A 23,569-nucleotide genomic window follows, 5' to 3' on the forward strand; every position below is an offset into this window, starting at 1 on the left:
GGTTAGTTTATAAATAGAGGTGACGCGTACCCGTTTGAATCAGTTTATGTCGAACGGGTACGATCATGGCTGCAGCGTGTGGGCACTACAATAAGCGGTAGACGCTATGCATTTTCGGCAGCGGTGGCCGTTTGCGGATTTTTCGGGTACCAGCACGGTGTCACAGAATGATTTGCAAAGTGGGTGGGTGGGGTGGTTTGGATTTAATTCAATACGGTGTGTGCTGCTTAAGAGTGTTGCGTTTGAATAAAATATATTTATTTTTATGCATGCGTGTGCGTTGTAACTTGTTAATCCATGTTTACGGCGCATTGTAGCTGCCTAGGGTAAAGAGCCTATTGGTTTTCATATGTTTCATATTTTGGTTATATGTTTTTTTATCAGTAAGGCATCTGACAACGTGCTTCTGTAGTTATTGCACTGTTCAGCAGCGTAGTATTTTATATAGGGGAGTACACTCAGGTTTTATTACGCGGTATTTTTTACGCGAATTTTGAAATTTCCGCGGTTTTCATTTACGCGTTTTTTGAAATTTAGGCGGTTTTCATTTGCACGGCCTGTATCCCCTGCGTAAAAAAACCTGAGTGTAATTGCATCGGAAACAATCACATTCCCAGCAGAACTTTTTGTTTTCGTCAATTAGCATGAAGAAGCCATTATGTATGTTAGCCATATTGAGGTTATGTTTGGGTGTTTTCTAATTTCAAATACTTTTGTTTCGTACTGTACACAACGGAAAATTTTAAAACAGAACTTACCGTCCCAGCAGCAGTTTAGGCGGATGTTCTTTTTCGATTCAAATTCAAGCCATGTCTTAATCGTTACTGGACTTAAAATTGTTTTCCCAGTTTATCCAGTCAGAGTATCTGTCCTGCCCTATGTAGTTAAAACACAGTTCTAATTGCGTTTTAAAGTATACAACAAATAGAACGGTTAGGTATACTAATTTAAATTTTAAAATATATCTGTTTGAAATTATGCAACAAACCGCTGTACTGAAGATATAATTATGTCAGTCCTATTACCACATAAAACACCTATATAACATAAAACGCTGCAGAATTGGTTTAATAATACAATGTTTACACTACAGAGTTATAACACGTTTTAATAATTAGCAACAAGAGAAAATGTCACCAAGATAGCATAAAACCCGTTTTAACTGGTAGTGCGAACGTTGCATAACAATGTAATTTATCAAATAATTTTTTTCACCACTAATCGATCAAGAAATACTTAACCTTAAGATTGTTTACTTAAGTTCATTAATACATTATTGAAAATTTAAATGGAAAATGAATTTCATATTTCATGAAGAATCTGTATATTTCCGTTGCTGGGCGTGGGCTTCCTCGTCACGGTTCTAAATATGGAACTTTTCTTTTAAATATATTTTCTTGACAGACCAGCCTATTTTTACTAGATGGATTAGCCAAATAATGCCAATCACCTAGTGAGATACTTGATTAATTAATAGATTACCGTTAAAAGACCTTCAATAAATTATGTTTTAATGGGGAGGGTATATAGCAAATTGTAGCATAAAAATAGGCGAGTGAGCAAGAACTTGAGTCGATATGTGTGATAGATAAAATACATTTGCACGCTCTTGAAAAAAGCTACATTTTTAATGTCACCCTTTAATTTTTTTTTTAATAGTTTAATTTTTTATTCAACCGTGATTTTTTAATAAATAGTGACCATCGCTTCACAACGTAGTCTATTTTTCATGGCTTGCGGTGAGCACGATCTCTCGAATTGCTGAACTGAAAATTATGGAATAGAAATTAATTTTTAGTATTCTTTACAAATTTAACTCGTCGCGCAGATGGCTCTGAATTAGACCCGCTGGTGCCCTAAGACGATTTCGCTAGATTTTCAGAGCACTGTGCACCCAGTGTATTAACGCAAGTGACGGAAGGTTATCGAAAAGATTCGTGAAAATGAAAATTCCAGTAATGAAGATGATTTTCCCAAAGGGTTCGTTTTGGAGAGGTTTTTATTTGTTCTTTGGCATTAGGATTAGCGATAATAATTCAAATCAAGGATACTACTGGGAAGTCACCTTTAGAAAAATATCAGGAGCTGCGATTTCAATTTTCTTAGTTCTTCTTAGTCGCGTTGGAAATTTTAGTAAAGTATAAACTTCAAATCGATTAAAAAAAATTTCGATTTTTTTGGCTCAGTACAATATATAACCCCTTTAGGAAAATCTAGTTTTCCCACCACAATATAGATATTTTATTAACAGAGCATTAACAATAATTCGTTGGTATGTCTATTTTATGGGCCATTTTTTCGCTTTCCCATTGATTTGGTTTGAGATTTCTAGCACTGATGTTGTCCTATGCTGATTTGAGCGATTCTCTGAGTCCTCCCACTATCCCATGTAGTATGTGTTATCAAAAACATCGCGAATCATCATGTTCTAAATGTTCTCAAACGATATAATATCCGAAGAGAGTGATAAGAATTATAAGAAATGTCTCATCACACTGTTAGGTGGATTAAAAGCGTTTTTTAAATAAAAATGATAGTTTTCAATGACCTCTAACTCAGAAGGTTGCAAAAACTAGCAGCTAAATTTGTACTCTTTCGAAAGTGCATCAAAAATACTGTAAAATATCTCAAAATCAACTTTTGCTTTTTTGTCATTCAGCGAAAAATGTTGACATCAACATTATGATTAAATGACATCAGCATACGGCTGTTTTTAAGGGTCTGGTCATTGCCATTTAGAACCTGCTTTACTAGATCAAAAAGTCGAGTTGTTAAATGATTTTTTGAGCTTGTCAAATATATGTACACAAATATTGAAAACGTTAGGCTCAGACAGATATTTATTTTACTATTCTACGTAACTACTTTATTATCATCGTCATCCTCATAATTATTATAATCACAATCATCAACATCATCAGCATCGTCGTCGTTATAGTTATCTGAATCGTGTCTCTTTTCTCAAAGTGCTAACTCATTTAATATTGAACTTATTTCAGTGCGTTTACTGTATCGGGATCTTCTAACTGCAAGAACCGGATTAGACGAGTCCATTGCTCTAAAGAAAACATCTTCCATGTTCGCGACTCTTGAACAATTTCTACCGTGACTCAGTCGATCGTTCCGAGCCTCAGCTCCTTGTTCGCTCATGAAACTTGTTGGTAATGGAAGTGTTGACATAATATAAAATGTAGCGCATTTTGCCTTAAAAAGCAAATGAATTAAGGATTACCCTTCATTCTGTTCTAAGTAAGCGACGAATTTCTGTGAATGCTGGTTTGGGAGGAAGTGCAGTTTGAATCTTTTGTAGGAACTGTTAACGGCTTCTCAAAATATTTCGAATTTTTATCGAGCACTTTCGTCTCAATTCGATTACTGTCTTTCCAAAATTGATCAAACCTTTTACATGTTTTAATTGTTACAGCTTTTGCATTCTGAGTGAACTTATTTTTTTCATTTTGTCCCACATCAAATTATCTCATTATTTCCTCAAACACAACTTTTATTTTATTTTTATTTTCACCTTTGGCCACTTTCCAGAGATCGAACAACTTTATTTTATCCATTTTAACAGCACTAATAATACAAAGCACTACACGCGTTGATCAAAGCAGTCGTCGGCTACTGCGATTCGATTCATGAATGAGATTGATACCAATTGAACTGTCACGACTCGTGGTGTTGTTGTTTATATTTCGTCGCTGTTGTGCTATCTTATGACAAACGCCATTTTGGGGTAAACTGAGTTAGATATGCCACATTACTTGTTTAAAAAATCTCTACAAAGTGGCGTTTTCAGAATTTCGAAATTCTACTTGGTTACTTAGATATAGCTAGAAACATGATGAGAAATTGTGAGTTTTTTGCTTCAAATCACTATATCTAGGGATTGGTTCAAGTTATATTGAAGTTTTAGACGGTTTTATGTGTGAAAATGTCTGAGGAACACAATGGCATAAACATTTTCGAAAGAAAATTATACGAGTTGTGAGAAAAACACAGTTTTAGCTTTGAACTGGAAATAAAATATATTTGGCAACACTGTAATCAAGAATAACCATTTTTTCTAGATTCCCTGACTCATTTCCTTTACAATGCATTTCACCGAATGTTTATAGACCATATGAACCCAAAGATATGAATAAAAGTTAAAAAGTGATGATTTTTTTCTATGGAAAATTTTCCATGCACGATTATGACACGTCATACAAATTTTGTCATCAATACACGCCTATGACACGTGTGAGTGCGACTTTTGTTCACATTCATAGTAAAAACTCGCAACATAGTCAACCGATCTTCGTAATATTTGAGAGATTAATGCAGAATAGATAGAAGCATCAATTGTCTTCTTTGGATTGTTTATACCATTTATAAGTTTCAAGATATTCAATCTCAAACTTTAAAAATCGTTTTTCTCGAAATGTGCTAAATGGCGCTTGTCATAAGATAGCACAACAGCGACGATTTGACATCGAAGGGCAAAAATGCTGACTTTGATTTTGAAATATTTTATAGTATTTTTGATGCACTTTCAAAAGAGTACAAATTTAGCTGCTAGTTTTTGCAACCTTCTGAGTTGGAGGACATTGAAAACTATCATTTTCATTTAAAAAAAAATGATCGTAACTCGATAACGAAAAATGATATCGATTCACATTCTTCAGCAGAAATATGCGCAATGAAAAGTACTAAAAGATAGACTAACTATTTAAAAAGTTATAGTTAAAAAACTGACTTTTTCAGAAACACCCTAAGTTAAAGAATAAAAATAATTATAACATAAAAACCGATAGTGCTATAACTTTAATTCATTTGAAAATGTTAACTGAAAAACATTTTTCTACAACTTTGCTGAAGTAAGTACCTTGCTATACCATTTTGTTCGAAAAATAATTTTTCGAAAAGAATGTTTGAGAGGACCACCCTAGCTACATTTTACTTTAAAAGAAAGCGAATTTAATCCCCAGAAATATTCTCTCAGCATAATTTCTCTAAAATGAACGGTTTGGGAGTTATTGATTTTTGTACCGAAAAATCGCCCTTGTGACTCATAGTGCATTCAAAGAAAATCAACAGTGCATATTTCCAGACTTGGTTTTATTTCCAATTTAGAACTATTGTGTTTTTTACATCCTAGATTGCATGATTCAGTGATCGAAACCCAAAACTTCATGAAGTATTTGAAATTATTAAATTAAAATTTGTGTTTGCTATTGAAATTGACAAAATGATTGTATATATAGTATATAGTCCCTTTGGCGATTGTTTACTTTTTCGGTCCCACCTATCAGCATTGAAGTATCGCCCTTACGTTTTTTTTACAATACCAATTTTACAATTGGTGGGGGTTTGGTGAAAATCGATCTTAATGTCTAAACGGCATAATTCCGAAACCGTAATTTTTGAAGTTTTAAAATTATGCAGAATTAATTTTTCAGAAAATAGTAACAGAGCAAATAAGTACCAAAGTCCAAAAAAATCAACTTTTGTCAAACGTTATTTTTTCGAGTTTACATCAAATCTCAATGTTTCATGCATTATAATGTCATTTGGCATCAAAAATACAAATTTGATTTTGAAAATTTTTCATTTCAGTTTATATGGGAATTTGTTGTGTGATTGCACTCTTCAACTCGTAACTCCGGAACCGGAAGTCCAATCAATAAAAAAATCAATAGCAGCCGATGGGAAGATTGTACCTTTCATTTGAGACTAACTTTGTGCAAATCGATCCAGCCATCTCTGATTAACAGAGGTCACATTTTTTCCACATACACACATACACACACATACACACACATACATACAGACATACATACACACAGACATTTTCCGATCTCGACGAACTGAGTCGATTAGCATATGACACTCGGTCCTCCGGTGAATGAGAAAGGCAAAAACATTTTAAGCAATTGTTGAAATTTATGCATTTTTTGTTGAGCAGTTCTATGTTTCATAGAATTAAATCAATTTTAACTTCGCTTCCTATTAAATAAAGACCCTTATTACAGTACATCTCTACAAAAACGAGATCAATTTGAAAATAAATCTGAGGATTATGATTGATTACAGAACTCTGGAATTTTCTATTGGAATGTTTTCAGACAGGAATTTGATATTGATGCTATTAGACAACTGTGAAATCAAGACCAAGAGATCAGTTACATATCAGGACCCCATTCCGACAATTTATCAAAAGTCCTCATGATGTTTACAACAACAGGTTATCAATCTACGGATCAGATAATTGTTATTGTAATATTGAATTAAATCAGTCTGCATCAATAAATTTTCAACTTCAATCCAATTTTTTTTTGGGTGTTGTGGGGGGGGGGGGGGTTGTATGGTGTTAAACCCCAAAACCTTCTCTTGGCTACGCCGTTGCTTGGAGTTATTTATTTCGCTTCTCATTTTCCGATATGTTTCAGATCGATCCGATGGTTATAAGTTAGCAAAATTGCAGTCAGAAAGTTCGCACAAATGAACATTTTTGTACTGATAAGTTATCAAGTTCCTTCCAGATAACTTGGAAGTGTTCGGTGATTATTTCTAGCGGTTGTGGATAGTAAAATGAAATACAAAATTCGTTTTATCGAAATAATGTTTGGCTTATTTCAATGGATTATTACTATATTGAACAATAAATAAGCGACAAAGAGTAATCAACAAACAACAAGCCATAACTTTTAAAGTATTCGAAATAGATATTTGAAGTCTTCAGTAACGTTATTCGCAAAAGTAAGAGCTACAAATTTGCTGAAGGCATCATTTCGATATAATCACTTCCAAAAAAATTTGTGAAAATATCTCACTCATAGGGGGATTAATCAGCAAAAGCACAATACCAAAAGAAAGGGCATATTGCCTCCATTAAATTCTCCGAAGATACTATTGACCTAAAATAAGCCGTTTTGGCGTTAATAATAGATTACATGTTTTTGGTCATATTTCTGGCTATGGGAAATGATAAAAATCTTTCGTCCGCATTTAATGTTAAATATCTCTTTTGATAATAGTACGATTTCAACAATCTATAGCTTGTTCGAAAGGTATTCGTGAAAGCTGTCTAAAACCATATAAATTGTTAATCTACATTGTCAATTTCGCCAGATAATTTAAAAAAACTGCAAAAAACGCCATTTTTGCGCATTCAAACATTCATATCTTGGAAACTAAACATCAGAATCAAAAACAAATTAATAGCGTTCATACTGTTTTTAGTTCTTTCATTTAAAATTGGTTTGGATAAGATCGGTTCAGCCATTGCTGAGAAACACGAATGAGAATTTGTCCGTTACATACACACACACACACACACAGACACACACACACAGACATTGTCCCAAATCGTCGAGCTGAGTCGATTGGTATATAAGACTCGGCCCTCCGGGCCTCGGAAAAAATCTTGAAAGTTTGAGCGAATTCTATACATTTCTTTTATAAGAAATGTAAAACTAAAAAAATGGGAAGTCTTTGCAATTTAAATTTTAAACATAAATTTTTATTTTAGTGAAAACTGAAAACTTTTTTCGTGCAAAAGTATTCATTCCCTGTAACTCGTTCTCAGATAGCTTTGCTTTGTAAAATACAATAACTGCAAAATATCGTTTGAATCGACGAAGGTGATATTTTGCGGCCGACCGGCTTCTCATGCCTAGAACATATTTACGCTTCTTCATAAAATAATCAGTCAATTGAAAGTAAAATTACTGAAGGAGAACGCGTTCCATGTGTTTTCAATTATACTTAATTTCAATCGACCTATGCTACTCCTTTCCAGACAACAATGATCAACATTCTCAGTTTATTAGTTCTATGTCATTTATAGCCACGAAATATGCATTTGTTCTAAATGTTTTCTCCTATTAGCTTCTGAAGCTTGGAGCGAAGGGACCATAATTCATGATAAATCAAATACTACCGGTATATGGATATGGATACCAAATTACCTGTTTTCATAAACCTTTATTACTTGTAGTAATAAATAGTAATTTGGGTCGAGACTTCATTCGTGTAATGTCGCGGCTAATGTTCAACCACAACACGTTCGATGAGCTTGTGCGACGTATTGGGCTTGCAGAGAGTAGTCTCTGCGCTTGTGACGAGGGCTATCATGACATCGACAATTTAAATGTATTTTCTAGATTCTGACATTGAAATTTCATGTATGACCGAACAATTCAGTTTATATTTCCGGAACCATATAAGCAATCAAAATGAAACGTTATAGCAACCTATGGGGATGCTTTTGAGTTAAGATTAAGTTTGTGATTATCGGACAATCATCTACGATAAGTCGATGTGACTGTTAATTTTGAAACATGGTCAAATTATTTAGAGATTTTATATCTAACCGTACTCTTCAACTCGTAAATCCGGAAAGCCGATGGGAATATTATACCATCCATTTGAATCTTAGTTTGGAAAAATCGTTTCATATATCCCAGAGAAATCGATGTGGATATTTTGTTGATATACACACAAAGTCATTAGCAGAAGACAAAGATTAAACCCGTACGATATTAAGCCTGTTCTAATGACCCTGCCACTTCTAGTTTTCCGATCTATTTACTTCACATCCTTGCTCTCACTTGAGTACTATGGCTCTAAGTTGCATAACTTTCTCTACCCAGTAATCTCTAGCTAATTGAATGTCGTTAAAATGTAAAAAAACAAAAAAATACCTACATACATACATACATACATACATACACACGCACAGACATTTTCCGATCTCGATGTACTTAGCCGAATGGTATATGAGACTCGGCCCTCCAGGCCTCGGTTAGAAAGTCGGTTTTTGTAGCAATTACATAAGCTTTCTATATGGGAAAGGTAAAACTATTGTTCCCACTCTTTTATATCGGATTGTATTCCTAGTTTTGAGATAGATTTTTCTTGTTCGATTTAACATAAAAACTATTCCAGCACTTTCTTATTTTAATATATTCAAAATGTGAAAAAATAAATTGACATTGTCAAGCTAACACATTTGTGCCTATACAATAAGCGAACTGATTAGGAAAAAATAATTATCGGACATTTTTAAATAGATCATACTTCCGAAATATTTTGAGGAATCGGCACAAAATGAACATTGTTTACTTCTACGTACTATCAACATTATCATCTTGAGAATGTGTTTTGCTACGGGAATAAAAGAAGCATCGTCTTTTCGTATTACGGCTAGTCTAACTTGAAGTGCGTCTCGTTGTACACCAAAAACGCAATACATTAGGGGTAAAGCTCTTTGGACGTTTTTGCAGCCTTATTTGTTCCGTTTTTACTTGAAGCGAAACTGAGCCAGGTTCTAACTCCAGCTGCTGTCAAAATGTTAGAAATGACAGCGATTGGGGTTGCAACCTGACGCAGGTTCGGGGTCAAGCAAAAGTGGCATTAGTCTATCGTCTTAGTTCGAAACGAGAGGTCCATAAAGTTTAATTGTTATCTGAATGAAATAACCTAAAATATTCATTTTTATACACATCAAATCAATAAGTTTGAACGATATTAGAAATCGTCCTGTTCCTTTTTAACCATTATCGAAACAACTTAATCACATTTTCTACCACAACCAACCTCCGGATTTGTGCTGCCGACAACTTTTCACCGATCAACATAAATATAGCCGGTTTCTCTCTAGCATTCGCACTAGATTTCATTCTGGTCACGGTTTTAGTTAAAATTTCTTTCGTGCACATTTTTGCGATAACATAAAAACCAATAATTTCTTCCAAAATACTAATCATTCTACTACATGTTTTCGAATACAGTCGTTAGGAGTCTTGACACTAATGATCCGTCCTATCCCAGGTACGAAGGGTGCCTTACCGTTTGCACCACAGGGTAAAGAAAATGATTCAAATTTATTTATAGCCATGCTAATAATTACGTACAGTCGCAATAATGGATATGATGCAAGACTTTATCATACTATCATATTGGTTTACTTATGCTAACTAATTTGCTAACCTTCGTTTTTATGAAAGAAAGAATAAAATCCATCATCAATAGAAACATAGCTTTACATTATGATCATCAAAAACGAGCGCTAGACCCACTGCGTACCATTTGTGTAGCGATCATGTAGGATATATGTGTCGGTTTTTCATTTTGCGCTTTGTGCGGAGGTTCGTCACCCCAACTCGGTTCATTTTTTGCGCGCGCTTTTTCGACCTGAATTTCACCTTAAGAACCGCAACAAACTTCAGCCTATCCGATATCTAAGGCTTCAGAATATAAAGTGATCGATATTCGTTATTAAAACGGTTTGATAAAAAAAAATGTTCCATGAGTCAAACATTGATGCATGTACCTTATATACTGTTTTTCAGCATATAACAAATATTCATGAAGAAAAAAAAACTTTTGTTTTGATTCGATTATCCGAAGCGAAATTTTTCTGCACCCTACGGATAATCGAATCTGGCCTGAATAGTTAAAATTAGTCTTATGGATTTTTGTAACATGCTATGAAAAAAATGTAACTTAGGCGTAAATATCGTGTCAAATAAACGTATGGAAAATATCGTATTAAATAAAAGGTAATTGTTTACTTTAGCTACTTTTCCCCCTGTAAGTGGAAAACATGTTTTTCTTTCGTGAATATGCTAGTTTAGTGTGGTAGATTCATAAAAAAGAGGCGGAAAGCGAAAATTTTTAATAATTCATTAATGAGACTAAAAATAAGTGCTACCTACTAACCTTGCACATAGGGTTATTGTGCTCCCGAAAGTAAGGTTTTGGCGAAGCTAGTACTAGTACTTGTCATCAGAAACGCAAGCGAACAAGTTATCCACTCGTTTGCCCGGTATACTCAAACATAGGGGCTATCCCTAGGTTAAGTCCGACTGAGCGGCAGCGAAGTCGGACAGCACCCAATTAAAACGATCTTAGGCAGTAACAATTTAATTTTTGCCGATCAATACAATCCTATTGTTACTAAATAAAACGTTGTTAATGCCTAATGTGGCTACGCCACATCGATTTTTTTTTCTCATGCTGTCCGACTAGGGATAGCCCCTATGTTTAGGTATACCGGGCAAACGAGTGGATCACAGGTTCGCTTACGTTTCCGACGACGAGTACGAGGACTATGTCTATGCGGCATAGCCGCATTAAACTAGCTTCGCCAAAAACCTTACTTTCGGGAGCACAATAACCCCAACAAAGTTATTAGGTAAAACTTACTCTAAAGCTAATTAATGAAATATTAAAAAAATTTCGCTTTCCGCCTCTTTTTATGAATCTACAGCACTAAACTAGCATATTCACGAAAGAAAAACATGTTTTCCACTTACAGGGGGAAAAGTAGCTAAAGTAAACAATTACCAAATGAAATTACAATTACAAAACTTAATCATAGCAAGTTGATTTGTAAAAATAAACGCCGTTCCATATAACAATATTATGATTTACATGCGTTTTTTCTTGCGTAAACATTCCTATAAAATTCGCTATATTTGCTAGAGTGTACAATTCCAGATGATAAAAAAAATATATTATCAACTATCTCTGATGAAACTAAACTAAATTGAAGATGTTGATAAGTATTCTATGACATAAACAATTTCTGAGCTACGAATTTATTGCACTTAAGGTGCATCTAAACTCAATCTCAAGCAAGAAATTCTATAAAATTCCGTTTGTAAAAATGCTTTGCCCTTTTATACTGCCTCTACTTGTAAATCTTTTAATACCATCATCGACTCGCACAAGTTTCCCGAACTCTGGAAGAAAGCCATAGTCACGCTAATTCCGAAAACAGCAAATCCTGTGGAACCTAAGGACTTCCGGCCGATAAGTGTGCTTCCCGCGATTTCGAAAATTATATATATATATATATATATATATATATATATATATATATATATATATATATATATATATATATATATATATATATATATATATATATATATATATATATATATATATATATATATATATATATATATATATATATATATATATATATATATATATATATATATATATATATATATATATATATATATATATATATATATATATATATATATATATATATATATATATATATATATATATATATATATATATATATATATATATATATATATATATATATATATATATATATATATATATATATATATATATATATATATATATATATATATATATATATATATATATATATATATATATATATATATATATATATATATATATATATATATATATATATATATATATATATATATATATATATATATATATATATATATATATATATATATATACATATATATATATATATATATATATATATATATATGCTAAGTGATAAAAATCCAAGTCGGTGTTCCACGTTAACTATTTCGAGGCGGTTTCTGTTTGCTATGTTGAGTTGGTGTAGCTCTGATATGTTTACGTGCCGCTCTATTTGCATAGTTTGTATTTTGCATGATTGCAGTGGCAAAATTGTTGGTTGATAGAACCGTAGTTCAAAATTTTCGAACAGCTCGTTCCTAATGTGGAGTGAGCAATTATGAAACGTTACCAAGTGGATTCCGGTTAACGTCCTATTGCTGATGCCGCAGGTGCTGTTGATGCGTACGTCTTGGTGAACGGATATCACCAACAGTGTTCCTGGGGTTAGTGGTCTTGTTTCTGATGACGGAGGTTTTTCTGATAAATGGCACTTTCCGTGTTGGCCTCTTAGAAGTGGAGCTTCACAAGGATCATCACTGATTTTAATCAATTGTTTCCTCTCGCAGATTGTCACTCTGTTGTATTCTTGGCATTTGGAAATTACTGCAAGTATTTGTGTCGGGTTAATGAAAACTGTGTTGTGCGTTAGTTTAACGGTTTGGTTCAGGAGTGGTAGGGGTTCGATGATGACTTTTCTATATCTTTCAGAAAGTAGGCGTGGAGCGTTGATGCTGATGATGAGTGTTGGTCCCTTGTAGAAGATGGTTGTTGTCAGATAGTTGAATGCTTCGTCTGCATCGTGAATTTCTAGGCCTTGGTTTTTAATTTCCTGCGCTATTATTTCTATCTCTTTTGGTGTGAAAATGGTTTTACTGACAATATTTAGTTTCTTTCATGGACTTGTTGACTTTTCTCGGTGAAACTTTATTTTTCACCGAGAAAAGTCAACAAGTCCATGAAATAAATATGTTGCGGTGACCATAAAATCTTATAAATATTTAGTTTCGCTAACATTATACAATATTCAATTGATTTTAGTGTGTTCAGAAGGGAGTCTAGTTGAAAAATAATTGAAATTTTATGATTTTCTGTTATAAAATAATCTTCGTTGTCAATGATTTTATTAAGTACATTTTGGTTGGTTTCTGAAACCATCGGTAATCATATTGAGTCTATTTTCGAATTTAGAATTTATTTTTATTTGTCTATTGTTCTGATGGATTAATACATTTTCTGTTCTCCTGAGGTTATCTAAATTAGAATTAATTATGTACATATCTTCAGCATCTAGATTCCCTGTCACCGTTTTTATTATGCTTCCTAATATGTTAATTGAACGTTTATTTCTTGGTCTGTCGTGCAAGGTACTAAGGATGAACTTTATTTCAGTTAATTTAGTTAGAATTATTTCTGAAAAATCTGTAGAATTTTTTATCTGACTTATTACGTTCTCAATGATTGCGACAGACACGTCAAATTTTGTAAAATCGATTATGTGTAAAAGTCTATCATACCCCGCTATTATGCTTCCCTCCCCTCTTTGAAGAAGCAACGCACCTGCGTTGTTTGTTATGTCATGTATCTGGATGGACTGTGAATAGGGTGTGATGGGAAGAGTGAGTAGGAGGCAAATCAGGAGGATTCTGCAGGCGTCGATCATCTCGTTTTCTGAAAGTACAAAATCTGTTAAATTCTTTTGACATTATCTTTATGTATTTCCCGGCCAGAGTCATCTACAAGTATTCTACCCTTGTTTTCTGATGCTCGGACTGGTAAATACTTTGGCTTTGTTTTCTTTTTGATGCCTTGAATTTTTTTGTAAGCTATGGCATTTGGTTCTATTTCCGGTTCTGGTTCTCTGTGTTTATTATGATATTCCAATTTTTTTAGTTTTGATCTATTGTGTGCGAGCATTACCTCGTCATAGAGTTCGTTGCGGGCCTTTACTATTAATTCTATATTGAGGGGTCTTTCTTGTTGATCTTTGAACCCGTAGAAAACTTCCCTAGGTTTGAGTTTTATTGCAGAGTGAATTGTGTTGTTATACAGTGTACACGCAATGTTAAATATTTCTTTAATATTTAGAACTTCGTAATTTGGTTTGTTACAGCGAAATATTTCTGCTATGGTTGAATGAAATCGTTCAACCGTACCGTTGCTGTGGTTAGGAGGTGTGAAGAATATTTCGACATTTAAGTCATGCAAGAGGCCACGAACTTCTATAGACTTAAGGGCTGGCTCGTTGTCGCATACGATTAAGCGTGGTGTCCCGTAGATTTTGAAAAATTTAGTTAACCCTTTTCTTATATCTAAAATGTTTCGGGATTTGATGTGTACTAAAGTACCGTATCTGGAAAATTTGTCTAAGAATGACAGAAAGTGTTCCTTTTCTGCTACAAAGATGTCAACGTGAACTATGTCAAGCGGTCTGTTCGGATTTGGTGTTGATCCTAATACAATTTTGTAGTGATGCCGGTCGTATTTATTTTTGTTACATATGTCGCAAAATTTGATGAACTCTCTGATTTTTATTTTCATCTTCGGAAAATAATACCTCTTTATTATTTGCTGATTATTTTCCCAGATTCCTCTGTGTGCACATTCGTGCGTTTATTCTATCACGAGGTTCTGTTCTTCGGGTGTTTGTAAATCTATCAGAAAATTTTGTCAAATGACGATTTTAAACGGTTTAGCCCTGCTAAAGTAGTTTTTATAAGTAATCTGGATGATGTTCATAATACTTTCCGGGCAGTAGATACAATTAGTCCGTCTAAGGTCCATGTAATTTTTGAATATGCGGATCATAACTAGTACGCCGAAGACAGATTTTGTTATCGTTCTTCGATATACTCTGGGGAATATTTATATATATATATATTATATATATATATATATATATATATATATATATATATATATATATATATATATATATATATATATATATATATATATATATATATATATATATATATATATATATATATATATATATATATATATATATATATATATATATATATATATATATATATATATATATATATATATATATATATATATATATATATATATATATATATATATATATATATATATATATATATATATATATATATATATATATCGCGCGTAAGACCCGGGATTCTCGAGCACTTGCAATGATACACGCGAATTGTTCGAACACGCAAATTAACGCGAACATCAATTTATTTGTGATGTGAAAAACATTAGTTCTGTACTGTGCAGTAGTATATTTCGAACTGTCTGATATGTTTGGTGGTTATAAAGGGCTGACCGTTGAGCAAGTAGATACGAATCAGTCAAAAAAGCCTTTTCGCTCATTTTACCGATCGTGTTTTACATATAGATTTAGATACAGTGCAGTGCAGTGAGAGCAATAAGTAATAAGTATTGAATACTGTTAGAGATGTTCAAAATTCCTAACTTGATCTCTTTATCTCGCTCAAACATAACCGGCCACCTTGAAATATCTGATTTCAACCTTTAATTCTGTCTTCCCTATCTCCTATCTGTTTTCACCAACTCATTTTGCTTTTTTTCATACGTTTATTTGACACGGCATTTGCAAAAGCTTTTTACGCCAGTTTCTTTTTTTACATAGCACGTTACAAAAATCCTTAAGACTAATTTTAACTATACTAGTAATTTGTCTAAAACTAACACTGAAATCACATTATTGTTTGCTTTTTTCCTTACATTGTTATATTTCATAATGATCTAGTATTTTCGGGAGTATTTATTTACTTTTTTTGTTATTGTCTAAATTTAAAAACTGAATATTCTAGGACACTTTAATTGGTGAATGATTAGCCTTGGATGAGAGTATGAGGGGATGAATTTAATTAAATTTTGACAGACGCTGTTTTTAGAAAATGATAGATAAGTTCCATGTATAGAGGATCGCGATACGCCAGGATGTCTCTAACAGGAACATGGATTGGTCTTCCTCGGACTTGTAAAGAATCTACTAATTGTGATCTGGCTTCACGATATTCAGTGCAGGACCAAACAACATGTTCAATGTCATGGTAACCCTCTCCACAAGCACAATGATTACCCTCAGCGAGCCCAATACGACGGAGATGCGCATCTAAAGTATAATGATTGGACATGAGCTTAGACATCACACGGATGAAGTCCCGACTTACATCCAATCTTTTGAACCATGCCTTCGTTGATACTTTAGGGATAATTGAGTGTAGCCATCGTCCCATATCTCCATTGTCCCAAGATGTTTGCCAACTAGCAAGTGTCCTCTGTCGAGAAGCGCTATAAAATTCATTGTAAGCGATGGGTCTTTCATATATTTCACCATCTAGTGCACCAATCTTGGCTAAATTATCAACTTTCTCATTTCCCATTTTTTTTTCTTGTTAGGTTACTCAGAGATTCTCGTATCTTCCCCAAAAAGAATGGATCTTGATTATCAATCCTCTTTGAGCGTAGAGCTGCAATTGTGCTGAGACTATCAGTGAGGATAAAGTAATGGTTCGAGGGTAAAGTATTAATTATTTGCAAACTATAGTGAACTGCTGCTAGTTCCGCTATATAAACAGAGGCGGGTTCTGCAAGTTTGAGAGAAATTGAAAAATTATTGTTGAAAATACCGAAACCAGTGGCCTCACTGATTCGTGACCCATCAGTGTAAAACATTTTAAGGCAGTCTATGTGTTGATATTTACTTGTGAATATTTTAGGGATCTCTCGCGAGCGTAGATGATCCGGAATTCCACGAATCTCTGCTTGCATGGACGTGTCGAAGAATAAAGTGGATTCAGGAGTATCTAGTATATTGACGTATGTGGGAACAGACCTAGCAGGCGTTATTTCTTGTGACATGTGATTGAAATACACTGTCATGAATCTGGTTTGGGGTTGAAGCTCAACAAGTCTTTCAAAATTTTCAATTACCAGTGGATTCATAACCTCACATCGAATAAGTAAACGAGAGGAGAGATCCCAGAATCGGTCTTTTAAAGGAAGAACTCCCGCTAGTACTTCAAGACTCATCGTATGGGTCGACTGCATGCAACCTAGGGCAATTCGTAAACAACGATATTGTATCCGTTCCAGTTTAATAATGTGAGTGTTCGCAGCTGAACGGAAACAGATGCACCCATATTCCATTACTGAAAGTATTGTTGTTTGATACAATCTTATCATGTCACTTGGATGAGAACCCCTCCATGATCCAGTTATTGTTCGCAGAAAATTTATCCTTTGTTGGCATTTCGTTATTAGATACCTAATGTGGCCTCCCCATGTGCCTTTAGAATCGAACCAAATTCCAAGGTATTTAAAAGTCAGAACTTGGGCTATCGTTCTACCAACCAACTGAAGCTGAAGCTGAGCCGGATCACGCTTCCTTGAGAAAACGACCAACTCTGTTTTCTCCGTAGAGAAATCGATGCCCAGTTTTAAAGCCCAAATTGATAAATTATCCAAGCTATCTTGCAATGGTTGTTGTAAATTTATAGCTTTTGGTCCTGTGGCAGAAACCACCCCATCATCTGCAAGTTGTCTTAAAGTGCATGGGCTGACAATACAATTATCAATGTCATTCACGTAAAAATTATAGAGAAGGGGGCTTAGACAAGAGCCTTGTGGGAGGCCCATGTAACTTATTCTGAGTGTCGCCAAATCGCCATGTGAAAAATGCATGTGCTTTTCTGACAATAAATTGTATAAATAATTATTGAATATCGGTGAAAGACCACATTGATGTAGCTTCTCCGAGAGAACATCAATGGAGACTGAGTCGAATGCTCCTTTTATGTCTAAGAACACAGACACCATTTGTTCTTTTTTTGCGTAAGCGAGTTGGATTTCTGACGAAAGTAGCGCCAGGCAATCATTCGTTCCCTTTCCTCTCCGAAAACCAAACTGGGTATCTGAGAGCAAACCGTTCGCCTCAACCCAATTGTCGAGACGTCGCAGGATAATTTTTTCCAACAATTTCCTGATGCAGGATAGCATTGCAATCGGCCGATACGAGTTATGATCGGAGGCTGGTTTTCCCGGTTTTGGAATGGCGATAACTCTCACTTGTCTCCAGTCCCGCGTGACAATATTCTGCTCAAGAAACTTGTTGAATAAATTCAGCAAGCGTCTTTTTGCTAGGTCAGGCAGATTCTTCACCAAGTTGAATTTAATTCTGTCTAGTCCCGGAGCATTATTGTTGCATGAGAGGAGTGCAATTGAAAATTCCATCATTGTCAATGGCGAATCTATGAAATCGTTACTTGTGGGAGCATCGCGAATGATTTTCTGCGCAGGAGCAGAATCTGGACAAATTTTCTTGGCAAAATTAAATATCCAACGATTCGAAAAATCTTCGCTTTCATTAGTCACGTTTCGATTCCTCATTCTTCTGGCTGTTTTCCAAAGAGTACTCATTGATGTTTCTCTTGACAAGCCATCAACGAAGCGTCTCCAATAACTAGACTTTTTGGCACGACGTATACTGTCAAATTTGTTTTGCAAAATGAAATAATTTTCAAAGTTCTCACGTATACCCCCTTTCTGTTTCATAATTTCTTTGTAGGCAACTTGTTTAGCTTCATATGCATCAGAGCACTCTTTGTCCCACCAAGGATTAGGGGGCCGTCTATTTATTGTCATTTCAGGATTGCATTTCGTTTGGGCTTGTTCTGCTGCTTCAATAATTAAACCAGCTAGGAATTCATATTCTTCGGTAGGGGGTAGCTCTTCCGTCGAAGCAAGAGAAGTGGAAATTAGTGTTTCGTATGTTTTCCAATCAATATTTCGTGTTAAGTCATAAGGAACATTGATTGAATTCGTAAGGCCTAATTCACTGTTAATTGAAACAACGAACAACCTTCCACGTGCAATCTAACCGAAGTGATGTCGAGCACAGAGATAGATCTAATGCACTTGGACGTGCAGGAGGTCTGGGGATGCGTGTTGTTTCGCCAGTATTTAAAACTGTCATATTAAATTCGTCACAAACATTGTATATCAAAGAGGATCGATTATCATTGTAGAGGGAACCCCACAATACTCCGTGCGAGTTGAAGTCTCCCAGTATCAGACGCGGAGCAGCCATGGATTCCACTACCTCAAAAATTTGATGTTGTCCAATTTGAACTTTGGGAGGTATATATATAGAAGCGATAGACATATCTTTGCCTTTAATATTCGTTTGGACTACTACAGCCTCAATGCCAGCAATCATGGGGATGGTAATTCTATAGAAAGAATAGCACTTTTTAATTCCTAGAAGCACTCCTCCATACGGGGTGTCTCGGTCTAGGCGAATAATGTTGAAATCATTTAAGTTGAAATTAATGTTTGAGGTAAGCCATGTTTCACATAGAGCAAAAGCATCGCATTTCAAATTATGCAGTAAAATTTTTAAGGAATCAATTTTTGGTATGATACTTCTGCAATTCCACTGTAAAACAGTGATGGAGTCTTTCACCTTAGGAGTTGAATTAACCATTGAAGGATATAATTGCTGCAAGGATGGGCCATTGAGCAATCAGCTGCTCTAAAAATGTTCTAATTGTTGGGAGGAAAGCTGAAAGTATACTCTTTAGTGGTTCAGAAATATTGAATGCTTTAAAAATCCAATCAACAATTTCAGAAAATTTCAATAATCCTACCCCCGGCTGAGGCTCAGAGGAAGGCGAAATTTTATTATTTCCAGTAATGGTGTTCTGTTTGGATTGTACGTTCCCAAAACCGGGCGGAATTGATTTCGGTTTTGAATCGGAATTTTTCGGTTTTGGGCGCAGTTTATCTATTGGTGGAGAAATTTTAAGGCCCTTTCTTGGCAGCTTGGGAAAAGAAGACTGTTTTCTTTTTCTTGAATTTCCGGGTAACACAAATGATGTACCTTCGCACGCTCCGTCGGAGTCAGACTGTTCCGAAAATAGAGATGTGTAAGTGTTTTCTAAGAAGATGGGTTTAGGGGTAGCATTTTTCAACATTTCTGCATAGGAGCGCTTAGACCTCTCCTTCAAGGATCGTTTAATTTTATCCTCGCGCAATTTATAAATGGGGCATGGAGGGAGCTCATGCGAGTTTTCTCCGCACATTAAACATTTTTCTGAATTTTCATTGCATGTATCCTGTTGATGAGAACCCCCACATTTGCCACACCGTGCCTTATTGGAACAGTAAGTGGCTGTGTGGCCAAGCTGTTTACAATTAAGGCAATTCATTACACGAGGGATAAAAAGGCGAACAGGGAGACGAATCTTATCGATAATGACATAGTTGGGCAGCGCAGGCCCAGCGAAAGTCACTCGAAACGAGTCAGACAGTCGATAAACTTTTTTATCTCCTTCGTGTGATACTGAATGCAATTGTTTGCATTCAAGTATCTTTACGTCTTTAAGTATGGTGTCTTTGAAACGACCAACCCCATGCTTAATTATGTCATCAACAGTCAAACTCGATTATGTGATGACCCCATCAATTTCAATTTCCTTTGAAGGAATATACGCTCTATACTCACGCGTAAAAAGCTCGCAAGAAGCAATTGCATTGGCTTGTTTGAGACTACCAACGACAATGCGTATTTTATCTTTATTGACTTTGACGATCTCTTTTACATCCGAGAATCGCGAAGTCAAATCTTTCGAAATTTGAATAATATTTAGCGCCTTTACTTTACGCCTAATAAATACAATCCATGGTCCCGTTGACGACTCTGGGTAAATTTTAATTCTAATCGGGTTTACATTTTCAGCAGAAGGCTTAGGGGGAGGGTCTGTTACTCGTTCTCCCATCTCTTCATCCATTTTACCTAGCAAGAAAAACTATCACAAAAAGGAATGAAAAATATACCTGTAGAACACACCTCATGTGTTACGTTGTAAACTCGGTGCCCGTTGTTTGACAATGTGACACTTGCTGTCCTTCTTCGTCGCGTTGCTTCTTCAGTAGAGAAATAGGCCTACCTGCAACACTTAAAAACTCTCTCCGGTTAAGCTGCTCGTCGGTATCACCACCACAAGCGCGCTCTCTCCGTTTCCACCGCCGCGGTAGACAAATGTGGCTACATGTGGCTTGCTGCGAAAATCCCACTGTCGATGCGGCACTTTTCGGTGCCACTTGTTTTCCTTATTCGTCGTACCACTTCTGCGGTAGACAAATAGAGCAAATGGGTCTACCTGTGACGCTTCCCCTCTCGTCGATTAGAATTGCCCGACGACACCTATACAATATATTTTTTCTGTGTGTACAGGCACGATCACTGTCGATTTCTGCCACCGCGGTAGGCAAATTCGTCTACCCGCGGTTTGCTGTCAAAACACCACTTGTCGAGGATGCCGTTGACCACGCCTCCGACGTATCAACTGTCGACTCACACTTAACAAACTGGTCTCTCTCTCTCCCACAAAAACGCATACAGCGTCTCGCACTCCGTCACTCTCTCGAGAACAAAACCTTCCACCTCGAGGCACAACCGTCTCGGCCGGTTGCAAAAACTGTTATGACTCATTTTGCTTATCTATTATCAGTAAATACTAGGTACAATTCAATTTTTCACTTCTGTTTTGAGTTCATTTCTGTGTTACGATATATACCGTGCGCAGTTAATCTTCTTCGAGGTATATAAAATTCTTGCTGCTGCTGATGGTACATATATTGGCTCCATTGACCTTGGCTTAGTTTTGGTTTGTATATACTGGTCATTCGATGATATATTCAACTGGCTGCTGTCATTTCCCTTTTGTAGTTAGCTGATACAATACTTAATCATGATCGGATTTCTGGACTGCTTGCTGGCGGTTAAATTGACGGTTGGTTGTGATTAATTTTCATCTTCATCGGGCCTCTGTCGTTGTATCTTTCAGGTTTGTCATAGATGTGTACCAATTGGATTGGTTTCCATTTGCTGAGCTGATATATTGGAACGGTGCGATGTCTCTGACGTATGATGACGCTGTATGTTTCTTCTGAATTAATCATAACGCTGGTATATCGATGAGAGCGTTTGAACTACGATGACAACGGTGGAACCTCTACCTTTTTTTCGCGTATTCTGCATCCATTTTTCGCGTATTCTGCATCTTTATCTGATTGTCAGTGATGTACCTCATGTGTTGTTCATTCCGATGCTTGCTAAATTTGTGACAGGTTTCGCTTATCGACTGTTTATTCTCGATTGAGCAGTAGCGGCAGCCAATATGGGGTGAACCTATTATACGGATGGAAGAACTGTCTTCAAAATTCGAAACACTAGTTTGTTGCTCTTGAGGATTTGCAGTATAACATAAGTGAACAGTAGCTTGAGCAACGGGTTGACCTTCATTATATCGACCAGCAACAATCCAACCAAACACTGTTTCTTGAATTCCCTTGAATTTACCGTTGGATAACAGCTCCAAATAATAAGCAGCTCCAATGATCACGTCGATTGGACCAGGTTCATTAAATCCAGGGTCAGCGAGACATTCGGAGTTTGGTAGGCACCATCTGGATGAATCGGAGATACTGCTTGGTAGAGGTAAGGTTAGCTTCGGCAGGACATAGAACTGCATCTCCTTCTCGAATGTTGAAATTGTAGGACATCTTGCACCAACTTCAGCAGACACTAGTCTCGTGGACACACAACGGGATGCTCCGATTCCATGGACGGCTAAGAATGTCGGGGATTCTCTAAATTTCAGCTTTGTTGTGAAATCAGTTGACATGAAGCAGTGCTGAGAGCATGAATCTAGCAAAGCTCGAGCTAGCATCGAATTTCCGAATCGATCTGTGACTCTTATGAGAGCCGTTGACAAAAGAACATTCTGTGTGGGTTGTTTCGGTAGTGCGACGTAACTCTGACTGGTAATGTTAGCTGCAGTGGACTGTATGTTTGGATGCAAGTTGGTGTTGGTGGATGCGTGCGCTTGTTGAATGTGTTCTTCTTGGTATTGATTAGGTGGTGTTGTTTGCGCCGGTTGCGTGGGTGATTCTTCGATCTGGGGACTTAACTGTGAATGTGGAGCGCAGGATCTCTGGTGGTCAGTGTGCAGCATTGAATGATGTCTCTGTTGGCAGTGATGACAAACTCCTCGTTCGCAATGCTGAGCGTAGTGTCCGGGTCGAAGACAATTACGGCATAATCTGCTCCGTGTCACAGCTTCGATTCTTTCAGGGATCTTCATCTTCTGGAACTTAACACATTGAAAGGCAGAGTGCCACGTATCACAGCAAAATGGACAAGTGTTGGATGTCCTGACGATGATATTGCAGACTGATGGCTTGAATTGTCGTTGTTCTGGTACCGTTGTTTTTGATGGGGCAACTGATTGTAATACTGAACAATAACTGCGCAGAAACCTAATAACATCTTCATAATGTGGAACCGATTTACTGTTGTGATGAG

General features: G+C 35.7%; 1 protein-coding gene across 6 annotated transcripts in view; it reads right to left on the reverse strand.

The window, feature by feature from the left end:
• The window catches only part of LOC131691036 (JNK-interacting protein 3), a 1,253,801-nt gene that overhangs the window by 1,141,579 nt on the left and 88,653 nt on the right, over window positions 1-23,569 (reverse strand). Inside the window, exon 1 of one of the 6 annotated variants that reach the window (XM_058977177.1) lies at window positions 3,524-3,621. The exons of the other annotated variants lie outside the window; for them this stretch is intronic. The gene's annotated coding sequence lies outside the window, so the exon portion shown is untranslated. Of the gene's footprint in view, window positions 1-3,523; window positions 3,622-23,569 lie in introns of those variants that run through there. 6 annotated transcript variants of the gene reach the window in all.

This window comes from Topomyia yanbarensis, chromosome 3, assembly GCF_030247195.1.
Source record: "Topomyia yanbarensis strain Yona2022 chromosome 3, ASM3024719v1, whole genome shotgun sequence".
NCBI lineage: Eukaryota > Metazoa > Arthropoda > Insecta > Diptera > Culicidae > Topomyia > Topomyia yanbarensis.